The following is an 18,521-nucleotide window of genomic DNA, read 5'->3' on the forward strand; positions in this document are numbered from 1 at the left end:
AAAAGGGTATATCCCTTAGATGGCAATTGGTCAATATCCTTCAAAATCACAAATATCTATACCTGTTGATCCAGTAATTCTACTTCTAGGAATTTCTTTTGTAGTTACACTTGGATATGCACAAAGTGATATAAATTCAAGATTGTTCATTGTAGCATTGTTTATAGAGCAAAAGACTGGAATCAGTCTAAATATCTATTAATAAGTGACCAGAGAAATAAATTATAGTATATTCTTACAATGGAACATTATGTAGCCATAAAAAATAGTGTAGCTACAATGAAATAGTATTTAGCAATGAGAATGAACAAAATATTGTGACATGCAATTGTGCATAAATATCAAAACAAGGTATGGGAAATGTAGAGCAAAAGAAGCTAAACACAAAAAGAGAACACCTCTGGGGTGCCTAGGTGGCTCAATGGGTTGAGCCTCCTCCTTTGGCTGAGGTCATGATCCTAGGGTTCTGGGATTGAGCCCCACATCGGCCTCTCTGCCCAGCAGGGAGCCCGCTTCTCCCCCTCTCTCTGCCTGCCTCTCTGCCTACTTGGGATCTCTCTCTCTCTCTCACATAAATAAATAAATAAATATTTTTAAAAAAATAAATAAAATCTTCAAAAAAAAAAAAAAAGAGTATACCTCTGGCACCTGGCTGGCTCAGTTGGTGGAGCATACAGCTCAAGGAGCACACCAAGGGCACCTGGGTGACTCGGTTGGGCACCTGCCCTTTTGGCTGGGATTGTGGTTATGGAGTCATGGGATCTGGCCCTGAATTGAGCTCTGTGTTAGCGGAGTATGCTTGAGAGATTCTTTCTCTCCCTGTCCCTTCTCTGCTTCTCCCCCTATGCATGCTCATGCTTTCTCTCGCTCTCTCTCTCAAATAAATAAATTAATTTAATTAAATCTTTTAAAAAAAAAGCATATCAAATGAATCTTTTTAAAAAAAGACTATTTATTTGAGAGAAGGAGAGAGCAAGAACATGAGCAAAGGGAGGTGCAGAGGAAGAAGTAGACTCCCTGCTGAGTAGAGAGCCCAATGTGGGACCCTATCCCAGGACTCTGGGATCATGACCTGAGCTGAAGGCAGATACTTAACTGACTGAACCACCCAGGTGCCCCCAAATGAATCTGTTTAATTAAAAGTTCAAAAACAACAATAAGAACAAAAGTTTAAAACAGAAAAAAAAAATCTCCAGTGCTAGAAGCTGGGATAATGGTTGTCCTTAGGGATAGGGCCATGACTGGAGGGAGTTCAGAGAAGTAGATACTAAGATGTTCTTCATGGGGCATCTGGCTGGCTCAGTTGGCAGAACATCTGACTTTTGATCTTGGGGTTATGAGTTTGAGCCCCACATTGGGTGTAGAGATTCTTTAAAACAACAACAACAACAACAACAAAAACAGAATAAAGGGGCAACTGGATGACTCAGTCGGTTAAGCATCTGACTTCAGCTCAGGTCATGCTCTTGGGGTCCTGGGATTGAGCCTAGTAATAGGGAATCTGCATGCCTCTCTGCCCCTCCCCCTGCTCGTGTTCTCTCTCTCTAATAAACAAATAAAGGCTTTTAAAAATTAAAAAATAAAAAAAGTCCCTCATATTCTTTTTACTGATTTGGGAACTAGTTACACAGTGTGTTTAGTTTGTGAAAATTTAGGATTGTGCAGTTTTTTTTGTGAGTATTCTATACACCAACAAAAGTTTAAAAGACACAGAAACTCCATATGCACTGATATAAGACAACCTGACACACATTACATGAAAAAAGCAAGCATGAGTCAAACACTTCCATTTGTGTAAAAGAAAAGTAGGAAAATATATCTGTATTTTTTAATATATGCATACAATACCTCTGGAAGGATGTTCAAGAAACTGACAACATCGGTTTTCTGAAGAGAGAGTCATAGCTGAGAGACTTGTTGCCCATTTGGTTGTACATTTTGGATCTCAAATCATGCGAATATATTACTTACACAATGAAAAGAAAGCACTCAAATTCTAAAAAGAAAAATAAAAGAAATTCTGTGATTTTAGGAAATATTCAGAAGTACTTAGAAAGAAAATAGAGGAAAAAAACACCAAAAGGTTATATATTGAAATACAATATAGAAATCAGTGATGGAAAAGTGGGGGACATGGAGAACATAAGAGTTTTCTAAAATTGGACAGATAAAACCTTCTCTTTATGTTCACAACTTTTTTTAAGTCTATTTATCTTTTTTAGTAATCTTTACGCCCAACATGGAGCTTGAATTCATGACCCCAAGATCGAGAGTTTTATGTTCTTCTGAATGAAACAGCCAGGCGCCCCTAAAGTTCACAACTTTAACTATCATTCCAGCACTAGTCACAAATTGTTTTTACCCTTAAAGCTATATTTATGAGAGGTGCCTGGCTGGCTCAGTTGGTGGAGCATGAGACTCTTGATCTTGGGGTTGTGAGTTCATGCTCTATGCTAGGTGTAGAGCTTATCTTAAAAAATAAAATACAAGTGGGGCATGTGGTGCCTGGGTGGCTCACTCAGTTAAGCACCTGCCTTTGGCTCAGGTCATGATCTCAGTGTCCTGGGATCAAGCCCCGAATCTGGCTTCCTGCTTAGGGGGAAGCCTTCTTCTCCTTCTCCCATTCTCCCTGCTTGTGTTCCTGCTTTCACTGTCTCTCTCTCTCTGTCAAATGAATTTAAAAAATTAAAAAAAAAAAAAGTGGGGTGTTTATGTGGTTCAGCCAGTTAAGCATCCAACTATTGATTTCGGTTTAGGTCACTGTATCTATGTTGTGAGATCGAACCCCGCATCAGGCTTTGCGCTCAGTGGGGAATTTGCTAGAGATTCTCTCTCTCTCTGCTCCCCACAATTGCATTCTCTCTCTTTCTCTCTCTATGTATGTAATAGATAAATAAATATTTTTAAAAATATTTTATTTATTTATTTGATAGAGAGACAAAGAGAGCTCGAGTGAGGGGAGGGGCAGAGGCTGAGGGAGAGGGACAAGCAGACTCCCTGCTGAGCAGGTAGCCCAACTGGCACTCAATCCCAGGACTCTGAGATCATGACCTGAGCTGAAGTCAGATGCTTAACCAAACTGAGCAACCCAGGTGCCCCACTAAATAAATCTTTAAAAAAATAAGACCAGGGGCGCCTGGGTGGCTCAGTGGGTTAAGCCACTGCCTTTGGCTCAGGTCATGATCTTAGGATCCTGGGATCGAGTCCCACATCGGTCTCTGCTCAGCAGGGAGCCTGCTTCCTCCTCTCTGCCTGCTTCTCTATCTACTTGTGATCCCTCTCTCTCTGTCAAATAAATAAATAAAATATTAAAAAAAATAAGACAAAACTGTATTTATTTGATTAAAAGAATAAGTTAATACATATACTGGTTATAAGAAGTAAGTTAATTCAAAGATCTATGTATGTTTAAAAAAGATTGGGAGGGGGGCATCTGGGTGGCTCAGTTGTTGAGTTGTTTGCCTTCAGCTCAGGTCATCATCCCCAGGTCCTTGGATGGAGATCCCAGTGGGCTCCTGCTCAGCAGGGAGCCTGGTTCTTCCTCTGCCTGCTGTTCCCCTTGCTTGCACAATCTCTCTCTCTGACAAAGGAATAAATAAAATCTTTAAAAAAAAAAAATGGAGGATAATTCTTCCCATCCAAATCTTCCTCTTTCAGCCCTCTCAGGTATCCAAAATAATCAGCCTACTATAAATCCTTCCACCACTTTCTTTTTGCTCATGTAAACATATATATAAATGGCTAGCAATATACTACAAGGGTCATAGTACTTTTTATCACTCTGCAATTTGAATTTTCTACTGTAGCAATATATCTGAACATACCTCTGGGTTAATATAAATACATCTACTCATCTTTATCATTGCATAATATTCCATAGTACAGAGGTAGTACAACAGATTCATGGATTCCATTACCTATGGACAATCAGGTGGTTTCCAGTTTCTTTGTGTTTGTTATGTACCACAAACAATATAAATATCTGTCTTAGTTTCCTGTAGCTACTTTAACACATTACCACAAACTGGGTGGCTTAAAATAATAGGAATCTATTCTCTCAGAGTTGCTAAGTCTAGAAAGCTGAAGTCAAGGGGTTGTCAGGGTTGTTAGCTTCTAGAAGTTCTGAAGGTGGCTCTGTTCTATACTTCTCTTCTAGTTTCTAGTAGCTGCCAGCAATCCTTGGCATTCTTTTTTTTTTGTTTTTTTAAGATTTTATTTATTTATTTGACAGAGATCACAAGTAGGCAGAGAGGCAGGCAGAGAGAGAGAGAGGAGGAAGCAGGCTCCCTGCCGAGCAAGCCCAGTTGCGGGACTTGATCTCAGGACCCTGAGATCATGACCTGAGCCGAAGGCAGAGGCTTTAACCTACTGAGCCACCCAGGCGCCCTTATTTTTTCATTAATGGTTCTGGGCTTAATGATTCTTGCTTAAAATTTCCCCCTCAGGGAAAAGTTATATTACTATTCTTTAAAAAAATTTCCTCCAGGTTTTTTTTTCGATTACTTAGCTATTTGCCTGAGCTATCATAGTAGCAGTAAGTTACAATAACTCTACAATATAACAGCTTTACAGTAAGTTAAGATTTCAGCAAGTGCAATTCAAGCGTGCCACTAAGGAAGAGGGCCATACAATTTCCCGGTCGAGGTCAAAAGATAACAAGAGATAAGTTATGCAAAAAGGGTTGAATAAACTGTTAAGGCACCGCATACAAATGTTAGTTATTACTACCGCAAAAGTGAACACACAGAAAACTAATCTTGGGCTTGGAAGGCTGGACTTTTGCTTTTATTACCATTAACATTTTTGGAATCGAAGGAACAGCTATGAGGCAGCACTCCATCTCCAGAACTCAGAGAAGTGGGAAAAGCGAAGGGCTGTGTCCAATGAGTCTGTCTATAGTTCCAGAACAGAAGGCCAACAAGAAAACCTAGGAACAGAGGGGTGTCTCGGGAGGGGGCTACGAAAGCCGGGGCAGATGGCAGTTGTCCGCTGAAGGCTGCCTGTTGGAGATTGCCGATCCCACGGTACTCGCTGAGCCCAAGAGGAGCCGGACCTGCCTGGCCCTAAAGGCAGCTGGAGACGACGAGGCGACGGTGCGGCGTCCTCCCCTGCGGGGCCAGTCCCGCGGGTCTGGCGGCGGCCGCTGAAGGACCGGGGATTGGTCCGAGTGGCGCAGGGGGCGGGGCGAGGGCTGCTGGGAGGCCGGCCTGGGAGGTGCGCGCGCGCCCGCACGCGGCGGCGGCGCGCGCGTGCTCCGTCGGTCGGTGCGGCGGCGGTGGCTGTGGTGGAGCGGGCCATGGCTGTGGGTGGCTGGCCGGTGTAGCGCCGCGCGGGGCAGGCGGGAGGCGACCGAGAGAGGCGGGGATGAGGGCACCGCAGCTGCATGGTCGCGGTGGCTTGGGCTGCTGACCGTGTCCCCGGAGCCAGGAGTAGGCGGCGGCGGAGCACCGGGCAGGTGAGAGCGGCGGCGCGGGACCCGGATGCGGCGCAGCTGAGTGGCGACGCGGTCGCGGCGGCGGGTGAGGTGCCCCCGCGCGGGCGGGCGGCGCGCTCTTGCCTGCCTCAGCCTCTGGCGCCACCGAATTGTGTCCCCGCTGCGCGCTTCCTGCCGGCGCGGAGGACACCGGTCCGCCGGCCTGCGGGGGCGCCTCGCTCGACTGCGGCCCTCCCGGGGCTCTCTGAGGTGAGAGGCGCTTCCCGGCCTCTGGGCGGCCGAGTCCCGACCGAGCGCCCCGGGCCGCTGGTGCTTCTGGTGGCGTTCCTGAGGGGCCCTCTGTGGAGAGGCGGCGCCCTCGCTCTCGTCTCTCCTCAGCCTATGCGGACACCCCCGGGGCTCTCAGACCCTCAGGTGCCTTTTTACATTGAAGCGCATTTTAGGGGCGGAGATCCTGGGCTGTTGGGGTACGGGCGTGTTTTCAAATCCCAGCGCTTCCACCGACCAGCCTTGGGGCCTTGGGCCCAAGTCTCCTGATTCGTTAATGGGAATAGGAATACGTACTTCACAGGGTTGTTTTGAGGCTAGGACAGGATGATGCGCAGGACCGATCAGCCCGCGCTCGGTACGTGGTAGGCTCTTAGGAGCAGTCCTGGTGCAGCATCTTTTCTGGTTAGCTGTTGCTGATTCCTGGCTGCGGGAGTACGTTTGGGGCACATTTATTTCCGAACTGTTCTGTTGTTGCAATAACCTCCACTGGAGTTTCTTCATATTGGATCCTGTTCTCTTCCAGGGGCCAAAATATTGCCCACCCTAGAATCATGCAGTCTCTCTCGCTGAGTTGGCTTGGGATACCTGTCTCAGGCGCTGAGTGGAAATTGTAGTAAATAAGACCGAATGGATTTTAGATTCGCTTAAGATGGAAGATGGTGGGACACACAAACTGGAAGTGCTTTGCTGTTTAAATAATCTTAAGTGACACTTAACTGTCGCTTGTTACATAGTATAAACACATGAGGAGTCTGGAAACAGACTCCTTTTTCTGCCTTGCTACATCCAAAGGGAGTGACAAGTGCTTTTGTAAACATCATTGTGGGCAGTGTTAGTGTGTGGTGAAGTCATCATAATTAAGTTAGATGAGTACTTATTTTGAAGCCCTGAATAAATGTTTGGAAATATGATTCCTAATAAAATCATCTTTAAGGAGTCAGAATTCTCAGCAGTTCATTAATCATTTGGGGATTTTTATGCAATGCTGCAAGATTTTTATGGTAAAAGCAGAACTGTTTAAGTCATCATAATGTAGCTTAAGAGAGAGTGGTCAGGATAAAGATCTTAGTTTCAGAAGGTAAGTGTGAAAACAAGTAAAAATCTTAAACTTTAATAACCAAAATTGCAGAGGTGCTTGAGTGGCTCAGTTGATTGAGCATCCCACTCTTGAGTTCCTCCTCCGGTCATGATTTCAGGGTCCTGGTATCAAGCCCCCCATTGCGCTCACACACAGTTTGCTGATCCCTTTCCCTCTGTTCTTCCTCATCTCTCTCTCAAATAATAACTTAAAAAAAAAAAAACAAAAAACAAACTGAAATTGTATTTACTAAAGCAAAAATGACTGAAAAAAGCCTCTTGTTTTACACACCCTGATTCATTCTCTGTTGAGAGTCTTCCACCTTCAGGGTGTGTTTTAGAACTATAGAAAATTGAATTGGCTTTTAAAATATTTATTTATTATCACAAGTAGGCAAAGCAGCAGGCATAGAGAGAGGGGGGAAGCAGGCTCCCTGCTGAGCAGAGAGCCCGTTGTGGGGCTGGATCATAGGACCCTGAGATCATGAGCCGAGCTGAAGGCAGAGGCTTTAACCCATTAATTTATAGCCATTTTGTACCTCTCTTTCATGTTTCCTAGTTTTCTTTAGAGACCCATCCATAAAGGCTTTGATTCAGCTTGTTTTTGAATGTGAACAAAATACGTAGAAAAAAATAAAATTAAGCCTTGTAAGTTATGTTCTTCCCAAATTTTGGTCTTCCCTGTTGTCTAACTTCATTCAGACTGGTGACCTGAAAGTAGAAGCATTGCTAGCCTCTGTGAAAAGGCCAGGGATCAGAAGTCACGTCTTGCTTCATTCTAGGCCTGGACTTGGGTTCCTATTAGCTGGGGCTTTGAGGATGTCACTCAGTCTTTTTGGGCCTCAGTCTTTTTATTTATAGAGTGTGAGTGGGTGTGTGTCACAAGGTTTGGGGGTGGTGGTGGACTAGAGAATCACGTTATATAGAAGAACCTTTCAGATTACTACGCTTTTATGGTTTTCCTTCCCTCACTCTTTCTTTTGTTGATTTTTTCTTTCTCTTCCTGAATTCAAAACATCCTAATGCCTGGGGGTATATAGCTCAGGGGTAGAGTATTTGACTGAAAAACCTCCTAATGCCTTAGTGCTTCCAAGCCTTTACCTCTACTTTTTTTTTTTTTTTAAAGATTTTATTTATTTATTTGACAGACAGAGATCACAAGTAGGCAGAGAGGCAGGCAAAGGGGGAGAGAGGAGGAAGCAGGCTTGCCGCCGAGCAGAGAGCCAGTTGTGGGGCTCAATCCCAGGACCCTGAGATCATGATCCGAGCTGAAGGCAGAGGCTTTAACCCACCAAGCCACCCAGTCGCCCCCCCCATTACCTCTACTTATTAAAAACATTTTTTTAAATATATATTTTTATAGTTTTATTTATTCATTTGACAGAGAGATCACAAGTAGGCAGAGAGTGGGGCGGGTGGGGAAGCGGGCTCTCTGGTGGGGCTCGATCCCAGGACCCTGAGATCATGACCTGAGCCGAAGGCAGAGGCTTAACCCACTGAGCCACCTAGGCGCCCCTAAAAACGTTTTTTAAGTAATCTCTGTGCTCAACATGGGGCTTGAACTCATGACCCTGAGATCAAGAGTTGTATGCTCTAGGGTCGCCTTGGTGACTCAGCCTGTTAAGCTAATCTGCCTTTGGTCGTGGTCTCAGGGACTCGGGATCAACCCTTGCATCAAGCTCTCTATTCAGTGACGGTCTGCTTCTCCCTCTTCCTCTGTGATCTCTCTCACTCTCACTGTCTCTATTTTATTTTTTATATTTTAAAAGATTTTATTTATTTATTTGACAGACAGATCACAAGTAGGCAGAGAGAGAGAGAGAGAGGAGGAAGCAGGCTCCCTGCCGAGCTGAGAGCCCGATGGGAGAGGCTCAATCCCAGGACCCTGGGATTAGGACGAAAGCTGAAGGCAGAGGCTTTAATCCACTGAGCCACCCAGACATCTCTCTTCTACTTTTTTCTACTTGCACTCTTTCTGGGTGCTCTTATGTCCACTGTCAATGTGCTGTTGACTCACATTTTCTTTTTTTTTTTTTAAGATTTTTATTTATTTATTTATTTGAGAGAGAGAGACAGTGAGAGAGAACATGAGCGAGGAGAAGTTCAGAGAGAGAAGCAGGCTCCCCGTGGAGTTGGGAGCCCGATGCGGGACTCTGGGATCATGACCTGAGCCGAAGGCAGTCGTCCAACCAACTGAGCCACCCAAGCGTCCCGACTCTCACATTTTCATCTTCAGTCTTGAACTTCAGATTTCCTTTACTGCCTGTGTGGTATCTTCACTCCATTTGTCTATAGGCATCTTAAACTGAACATGTTCAGAGTGGAGCTCTTGATTTCTGTTCCTCAACCCATTCCTTCCTCAGAAGTCTCCATTTCGTAAGAGCACCCTTCTGCCCCCGAACTTCACCATCCTTACGTGAAAAATATGGTGGTCATCCTTAATTTGTCCCCTTCACTGTTCCCCCATCCCCCACACAATCAGTCCTTCAGCAAACCCTGTTAATTTTAGCTCCAAATACCTTTTTTCTTTCTTTCTTTCTTTTTTTTTTTTTTTGAGAGATTGCTAGAGAGCACAGAAGTGTGCAGACTGGGGAGGGCAGAGAGAGAGGGAGAGAGAGAATCCTAAACAGGCTACAGGCTCAGCAGGAGCCCAAGGTGGGGATCCTGACCTGAGTTGAAATCAAGTGTAAGACCCTGAACTGACTGAACTACCCAGGAGCCCCCAAAATACATGTCAAGTGTATTTACTTCACTTTGAATTGCTACCACCCCCATTATTCTTGGGCAGTGGCTTCCTAACTGGTCTCCTTGCCTCTGGTCTTGCTTTACTATTTCAAACAGCTGCCAGAGTGATATTTACTCATTTTCCTGCCTCAATGGCTTTTCATTACACTACGAAGTAAATCCACACTCTTTATACCTGCATTATCTTCTAATTATTTTGCTTATTTTCTTATTTATTTGCTTATGGTCTTTTTTCCTCCAGCATACTCTAAACCCTGAGGGGGAGATTCTTGTTTGTGTTCCCTATGGTTATTTTTTAAAAATTATTTATTTATTTATTTTTTAAGATTTTATTTATTTATCAGAGAGAGAGGGAGAGAGCGAGCACAGGCAGACAGAATGGCAGACAGAGGCAGAGGGAGAAGCAGGCTCCCTGCTGAGCAAGGAGCCCAATGTGGGACTCGATCCCAGGACGCTGGGATCATGACCTGAGCCGAAGGCAGCTGCTTAACCAACTGAGCCACCCAGGCGTCCCTATTTATTTTTTAATATAGGTTCCATGCCCAGCAGTGCTAGAACACAGGTGCCTGATATCAAGACCTGAGCTGAGATCAAAAGTTCAGTCCCTTAACGGGTTGACTGAGTCACCCAACTGCCCGTCCCCCACCGTGGTATATGCTTCGTTATCAGAACAATGTCTGAAACATTTAACTTATGTTGAATGAACGAATGTGTGAATGAAATAAATCACAATCTTTTGATTGCAGGTGCAGTATATACTGAACAAACTACCTTTATTGGTCCCAGATTTGTGCAAATGAAGGAGTAATCAGAGGGCATAGAGTTATTCTGTTTAGGTATTACTCCTTCAGTCTTGGTTAAGGTGTTGTACCTCCTGAAAAGGCTAAGCATTTAGACATTAAGCCATTGATAGCAAATGTGAATTTTACTCATTGTGTCCTTGTTCATTAGTGTTTTTGTAAATAAAGAACCTAATGGGCTTAACAGGCTTTTTTGGTTCTTTTGAGAGACATTAAATTTTGTTCTTTGGGGGGTGGGGGATGGGGATTGGCTCTAGAGTATGGTAGTTTCATCCAGTATTACATACCAAATCCTTTAGGGTAGCAATTGAAATTTTTTAGAGAACAGATATTTTTATTTCAATTACACTATTTAAAAAAAATCTGACATCCTGCTCCTGTATATCCAGCCTCTGAACCATTTGATTTGGAATTACCGTATCTGGGGGATAAGTCCCTATCATTTGGTTTCTTTTCTTTTCTTACTTTTTTTTTTTTTAAAGATTTATTTATTTGAGAGGGAGAGAACATGAGCTGGGAGAGGGACAAAAGGAGAGAGAGAGGGAGAATCTCAAGCAGACTCCCTGCTCTGTGTGGAGCCCCACACAGGGCTCGATCCCATGACCCTGAGACCATGACCTAAGCTAAAATCAAGAGTTGGATGCTTGGGTGCCTGGGTAGCTCAGTGGGTTAAAGCCTCTGCCTTCGGCTCGGGTCGTGATCCCAGGGTCCTGGGATCGAGTTCCGCATTGGGCTCTCTGCTCAGCAGGGTACCTGCTTTCCTCTTTCTCTCTCTCTCTGCTTGCCTCTCTGTCTACTTGTGATATCTCTCTGTCAAATAAATAAATAAAATCTTAAAAAAAAAAAGAGTTGGAGGCTTAACTGACTGAGCCATCCAGACACTCCTCTTTTTTTTTAAGATTTTAATTTTAAGTAATTTCTACACTTATGTGGGGGATCTACACTAAGAAGTAAATCCACACTCTTTATACCTGCATTATCTGCTAATTATCTTGCTTATTTTCTTATTTATTTGTTAACAATACTGAGTTCAAGTCAATAATATTGAGATCAAGAGTTGCATGCTCCACCAACTGAGCCAGCCAGGTGCCCCTCATTTGATTTGTTTTAACTGCTCATTTGAGAACTTCATCAAATTGTAGAAGGAGGGAGGTAAACTTAGGACTTTTACCCCCACTTTAGACCTGTTTTGTAGCCCTAAAAACTTGGAAGTATGAAAAGAAGGGTATGGAAAAATTAAAAGTGTGTAATTCCGTTGTCAAAGTAGAAATACTAGGAAAAATATATTGGAGGAGAAAATCCTAGACTGGAATAATGATACTGACTGAACATTTGGTAGAAGAGCAGAAGAAAAGGAAGATAGAGAATGTCATTGATTTTTAGGCTTGTATGGGACAACATCCCTTACTGCGCCTCTTCTCACTTCCCTTCCCAAACTTTGTCACTTGGATATTCTTCCCACTGCTCTTTCTCTGTTCCATGATTGGTATGGGTTGTTTTTCTAAGGAGTGCCTATGAGCCTTCAGTAGTCTTAATGTCTGCTGGAATGCTTTGTGAGAGGCTTTTCTCCTTACTCCTAGTCAAGGTTTGTCTTCCTGGATTTTCTAGCCATTGGGTCTAGCTTTCCCTTTAGACTGGCTTATTTCCTTTTTAAGTTGTTGTTCCACTGTGTATTCCATGGTTGCTTTTATGTTATTATCTCCAGGTTAAATAGTTCTGAGTCACAAGCTTCTGTTTGAGAGAGGGAAAATGAAAGGGATTAGATGTGTAGTTGGGTGTATATAGTGTGTTTGCTCCAGTTGCTCTGATAATGCAGATTGTGTATCTAATTTAGACCTTTCTTTTTCAACAGACTTTTTTTTTTAGATGACTAAAGAGATTTTGATAAAAAGACATTTCTTTTTCTTTCTTCTTCTTCTTCTTCTTTTTTTTTTTTTTAAAGATTTATTTATTTGACACAGAGAGAGATCACAAGTAGGCAGAGAGGCAGGCAGAGAGAGAGGGGGAAGCAGGCTCGCTGTTGAGCAGAGTGCCCGATTCGGGGCTCAATACCAGGACCCCATGATCATGACCTGAGCCAAAGGAAGAGGTTTTAACCCACTGAGCCACCCAGGCGCCCCTAAAAAGACATTTCTAAAAGGGGTGATGTTGAATTTAAAAACTTTTATACACAGTAAATCTCAAAAATTTTAAATTAGTTTTTAAAAAGGTCCAGTACAGTTAATATACAGTGTTATATTAGTTTGGGGTATACAGTATAAAGTATTCAACAGTTTTATACATTACTCAGTGCTCATCATGATAAGTTTACTTTTTTTAATTGGTTTTTTAATTAATTAGTTTACTCTTTAATCGCCTTTACCTATTTCCCCCACCCCCCACCCCCTCCTCTCTGGTAACCATAAGTTTGGTCTGTATAGTTAAAAGTTGGTTTCTTGGGGGCATCTGGGTGGCTCAGCCAGTTAAGCATCTGCCTTTGGCTCAGGTCATGATCCCAGGGTCTTGGGATCAGGCCCCACATTGGGCTTCCTGCTTGGCAAGAAGTCCTGCTTGTGTGCTTGCTCGCTCTCTCCCTCTATCAAATAAGTAAAATATGAAAAAAAAAAAAGGTTGTTTCTTGGTTTGTCAGAACTCAATTTCTTTCATGTATAGTCCTGAGTTAACACACACATAGATTTTTGTAATTGCAGCCACCACTAACAGTATATAAAACAATTCTGACACCCCAGATAATAACCTTGTGTTACCCCTTTGTAGTCCCCTTCTTCCCTATTCATAACACTTGGGGCTATTTGTTATTTATTTATTTATTTTTAAAAAAGATTTTATGTATTCATTTGTCAGAGAGAACACAAGCAGGGAGAGCTGCAGGCGGAGGGAAAAGGAGGCTCCCTGCTGTCAGAGGATCCCAGGACGCTGGAATCATGACCTGAGCCAAAGGCAGACACTTAACTGACAGAGCTGCTCAGGCATCCCGGGGGTTATTTGTTATTTATTTATTTATTAAAAAAGATTTTATTTATTTATATGACGAGAGAGAGACACAGTGAGAGAGGGAACACAAGCATCAGGAGAGGGAGAGGGAGAAGCAGGCTTCCCGCTGAGCAGGGAGCCCGATGCGGGGCTCAGTCCCAGGACCCCAGGATCATGATCTGAGCCGAAGGCAGACACTTAACCATCTGAGCCACCCAGGCACCCTGGTTATTTGTTTTTTAAGGAAAAAAATTTTCATGGCTAGAATATGTTAGCACTGGAATCAGTGGATGATTGATCACCCTAATTTTTTTTCTTTTTTTTTTTTTAAAGATTTTATTTATTTATTTGACAGACAGGGATCACAAGTAGGCAGAGAGGCAGGCAGAGAGAGAGGGGGAAGCAGATTGCCCGCTGAGCAGAGCGCCCGAATCGGGGCTCGATCCGAGTACCCTAAGATCTTGACATGAGATCATGACCTGAGCTGAAGACAGAGGCTTTAACTAACCCACTGAGCCACCCAGGCAGCCCCATGATCACCCTAATTGTTGGTGTTCTTCTGGAAATATAAGTGAGATCACTCCAGTCTTCAATATGCAATAAAGTAATTATCTTTGTAGATACAGGATGTTTATAAAGGCTTTGAATTTAAAAAAATTATTGTGTAACTTCTGGAACCTATGAAGGGAGACTAATCCGATAATGTCAAGTTACAATAGGGACCATCTAACAAAGAATTTGGGGACTAAGTCTGATAAAATAATAATGGGTGGCATCACATACCCACTTATCTCTCTTTGGTAAATCTAGACTTCCTCTTTACTGCTGTTGCAGGGTTAGCTAGAGATTAATTTTATCAAGGCTTATGTTATAAAGTTTCAGTTTTTCTCCCTCGTTTCTCTCTAGCATTGTCACTTTCTGCTAACCTATCTATTTTTTTCCCAGCACTTAAAATTGTTTCAGCTATTCAATTTCTGTAGGGATTGAGAGGAGGATATGCTATCTGTATACCCGAAGTATATTGCTAATATAGCTTTCAGTCATCCTATTATATTAGTTCCAGCCTAAAGCAGTTAATAATCTAAAAACTCCATCATTTACATACAAAATTCATAAATCCTTATTCTGAGTCCTGGCTCCAGGATATATTTCTCCCCCACCTCTCTACCAACAACCTCCTTATTTCCTGCGTATTTAAAGTGGCTCACTTGAGATTATTACTGGTTGACCCTTTAACTGGGTGTATTTACTGGTGAAATAAAGAGTGTTATTCTGGATGGTCCCCTGTATTGTGGTATTGCTCGAGCCAGATGTGCAGCTCATAGTCCTCTAGTGTAAGCTCAGGAAGAACTGATGGGCTCGTCTCTGACTCTGTAGGTTGTCCTTCCTGGGTGCTTTAGTCACTTGGGAGACCACCAGGCAAACTTAAAGGGAAATCCTGATTATCCATGCCTTCAGGAGGAGGATTATGTGGATTAAAAGAAATCCATGCGTAATCCAGAAGCTTTATTTAAACTGCAGTTTAACCACATTCCTGAGCATAGTTTTTCCTTGCATTTCTAATAACTAATTTATAATATATGCTGATTTCATATCTATCTCCTTCTACCATTTAGAAGTATTGGCCGTTGTGAAGTAGGAAAGGATAGGAGGGGTCAAAGGAGCTAGATAATGAACAGGCATTGCCCTACATAATTTGGTGTTGACTGGGTGGTTTAACCACAGTGCTTACTAGACCCTGAAGACCTGAATTCCATGAATTCCTTACCTGCTGAGCCACTGGAAGAAATTGGAGGGGACTGTCAGCAAGAGGTCAAATTCCATTTTGAGATATTTGTGCTCTACTAGTTCAAATGATTCTTGAGCTTTCATGATTTAATAGTGAGTATTAAGGATTATAAGTATTTCAGAATTATAACTTTAATGCAATTTGAAGTTTTCCTTAATGTTTATTTACTGATTTAGCTTATTGACAATTTTTGTAGGAATTAAACCAAAAAACTGCAATTCCAAATAAGAGATGCTCAGTTTTTGTAGCCAGGCCACCCACTACTACCTCTGACAAGTTACATACATGTAGTTACACAGTAATTTCTATTGATTAGTTGAAACATGGTCCTTTAACATTGTGGGGGGGGGTTGGGTGCAAAATGTGCTTTTTTTTTTTAAGATTTTATTTATTTACTTGACAGAGATCACAAATAGGTAGAGAGGCAGGCAGAGAGAGAGGGGGAAGCAGGCTCCCCGCTGAGCAGAGAGCCTGATGCACGGCTGGATCCGAGGACCCTGAGATCATGACCTGAACTGAAGACAGAGGCTTTAACCCACTGAGCCACCAGGCACCCCCAAATGTGCTTTTGTTAAAAGATTTTATTTATTTGACAGAGAGAGGGAACACAATTGGGGGAGCAGCAGAGGGAGAGGGAAAAGCAGGCTCCCCACTGAGCAGGGAATCTGATGTGGGACTCAACCCTAGGATTATGACTTGAGGTGAAGGCAGACACTTAACTGACTGAGCCACCCAGGCGTTCCAAAAATGTGTTTGTGTTAAAGTATGGGGACAGGAACTGTGGGCAGAAAGAGCTGCCTGACATTGTGTATTCTTGAACTACTGATTTATTGTAGGTCTTGTGTTTAGGTACTATTAAAATAATTCGCTAGGCTTTAGAAATCATTGAAAATTGCTGTTCTTAGGTTATCAGAACAAAAATTAAAATTTGTTAGCTAAAACTTAACTCTGCAGGGGTGCCTGGGCAGCTCAGTTAAGTGTCCGACTTGTGGTTTTGGCTGGAGTGGTGATCTCCGGGTCCTGAGATCAAGCCTCTCATTGGACTCTGCACCCACAGTGGAGTCGGCTTGAAACTCTCTCCTTCTCCCTCTGATTCCCTTCCCATGGGTTCCTGTGTGTGCGTTCTTTTTCTGTCTCTCAAATAAAAAAATAACTCTTTAAATCTTTTTTAAAAAATTATTCTTCTTTAATTTTTTTTTTTTAAGATTTTATTTATTTACTTGACAGAGACACAGCAAGAAAGGGAACACAAGTAGGGAAGTGGGAGAGGAAGAAGCGGGCTTCCCGCTGAGTGGGGAGCCTGATGTGGGGCTCCATCCCAGGATCCATGGGATCATAACCTGAATTAAAGTCTTTTTTTTTTTTTTTAAAGATTTTATTTATTTATTTGACAGAGATCACAGGTAGGTAGAGAGGCTGGCAGAGAGAGAGAGAGAGAGAAGCAGGCTCCCTGCCGAGCAGAGAGCCCGATGTGGGACTCGATCCCAGTATCTTGAGATCATGACCTGAGCCCAAGGCAGTGGCTTAACCCACTGAGCCACCCAGGCGCCCCCGAATTAAAATCTTGAGTCAGATTCTTAACTGACTGAGCCACCCAGGTGCTCCTATAATGGCAACATTTTTTTTGTTTTTGTTTTTTAAAGATATTATTTATTTGACAGAGATCACAAGTAGGCAGAGAGAGAGAGAGAGAGAGAGAAAGAGGGGAGGAAGCAGGCTCCCTGCTAAGCAGAAAGCCCAATGTGGGGCTTGATCCCAGGACCCTGAGATCATGACCTGAGCTGAAGGCAGAGGTTTAACCCACTGAGCCACCCAGGCGCCCATTATAGGCAAACCCATTTTGCCTATAATGGCAAAATTTTAAAGTAACTTAAATGTTCCTCAGGAGGGCATTGGCTTAAAAAAGTAATACACTCATGTGATTGAATGCTCTGTAGCCATGAAACAGATGAGGAAGGTTTTTTCTCTACCCTCAACATGGAGCTCCCCCTCAGGACCCTAAGATCAAGAATCGCACATCCTACTGGCTGAGCCAGCAAGACACAAGGAAAGTTTGTATGTACTGATATGGAATGATTTTTCCATATAAATGGGCAAAGTTAAAAAAAAAAACAAAAAAGATGTGGTCACAGTATGTGTAGAATACTACTATTACTAGTTTTTATTTTTTATTTTTTTTAAAGATCTTTATTTATTTATTTGACAGACAGAGATTACAAGTAAGCAGAGAGAGAGGAGGAAGCAGGCTCCCTGCTGAGCAGAGAGCCCGATGTGGGGCTCGATCCCAGGACGCTGGGATCATGACCTGAGCCGAAGGCAGAGGCCTTAACCCACTGAGCCACCCAGGCGCCCCTAGTTTTTATTTTTTATTTATATTAAAAAATATATATGTATTTTATTTGACAGGGAGAGAGTGCGTGTTTATGTGAGCACGAGTGGGGGGTTGGGGGTGCAGGTAGGGGTGGCGGAGACCAGGAGGGCAGAGGGAGAAGCTGAATCCCTGCTGATTAGATCCCAGTACCCTTTGGATCATGACCTGAGCTGAAGGTAGAGGCTTAACCAACTGAGCCACCCAGGCACCCTCTCTGCCCATTTTCTGATTGGATTGTTTGTTTTTAGGTGTTGAGTTTAGAAGGTCTTTATATATTTTGTTTTTTAAAATTTGTATTTATTCATTTTTTTTTACATAAGGTCTGTGCCCAATGTGGGACTTGAGCTCATGACCCAAGATCAGGAGTTGCTCCACTGACTGAGCCAGCCTGGTGCCCGATGTTCTTTATAGATTTTGGAAATTAACCCCTTGTCAAATATATCATTTGCAGGTATCTTTCCCACTCATTGTTGCCTTTCTGTTTAGTTGATGGGTTCCTTTGCTGTGCAAAAGCTTTTTAGTTTGAGGTAGTCCCAGTTGTTCATACTGGTTTTGTCTCCCTGCCTGGGGAGACAGATCCAGAAAAATACTTCCAAGGTTGATATTCAAGAGATTATTGCTTATGTTTAGTTTTATGGTTTCAGGTCTCACATTTACATCTTTAGTCCATTTTGAGTTTGTTTTTATATATGGTGTAAGAAAGTGGCTGGTTTCATTTTTTGTATGTAGCTGTCCAGTTTTTGAAGAGACTGTCTTTCTCCTATTATATTTTTTGTGTGTTGTTGTACATTAAATGACCGTGTAAGTATAGGTTTATTTGTGGGCTTGCTGGTCTATTCCATTGATCTGTAGGTCTGTTTTTGTGCCTGTACCGTGTTGTTTTGATTACTATAGCTTTGTAGTATAGTTTGATGTCTGGGATTTTAATATTTCCAGCTTTATTCTTTCTCAAGATTGCCTTGGCTATTTGGGTTCTTTTGTGATTCTGTACAAATGTTAGGATTATTTGTTCATGTTCTGCAAAAAATACTGTTGGTATTTTGATAGGGATCATATTGAATC

General features: G+C 42.7%; 1 protein-coding gene across 4 annotated transcripts in view; it reads left to right on the forward strand.

The window, feature by feature from the left end:
• The first annotated feature begins 5,322 nt into the window (after positions 1–5,322).
• The window catches only part of PIK3CB (phosphatidylinositol-4,5-bisphosphate 3-kinase catalytic subunit beta), a 207,424-nt gene continuing 194,225 nt past the window's right edge, over positions 5,323–18,521 (forward strand). The window contains exon 1 of one of the 4 annotated variants that reach the window (XM_004762402.3): positions 5,323–5,455. The gene's annotated coding sequence lies outside the window, so the exon portion shown is untranslated. Of the gene's footprint in view, positions 5,456–5,551; positions 5,684–5,743; positions 5,849–18,521 lie in introns of those variants that run through there. The other 3 variants (XM_004762405.3, XM_004762404.3, XM_004762403.3) reach the window with 3 other exon arrangements.

Source organism: Mustela putorius, unplaced genomic scaffold (genome assembly GCF_011764305.1).
Source record: "Mustela putorius furo isolate JIRA1106 unplaced genomic scaffold, ASM1176430v1.1 tig00003834_pilon_pilon_pilon, whole genome shotgun sequence".
NCBI lineage: Eukaryota > Metazoa > Chordata > Mammalia > Carnivora > Mustelidae > Mustela > Mustela putorius.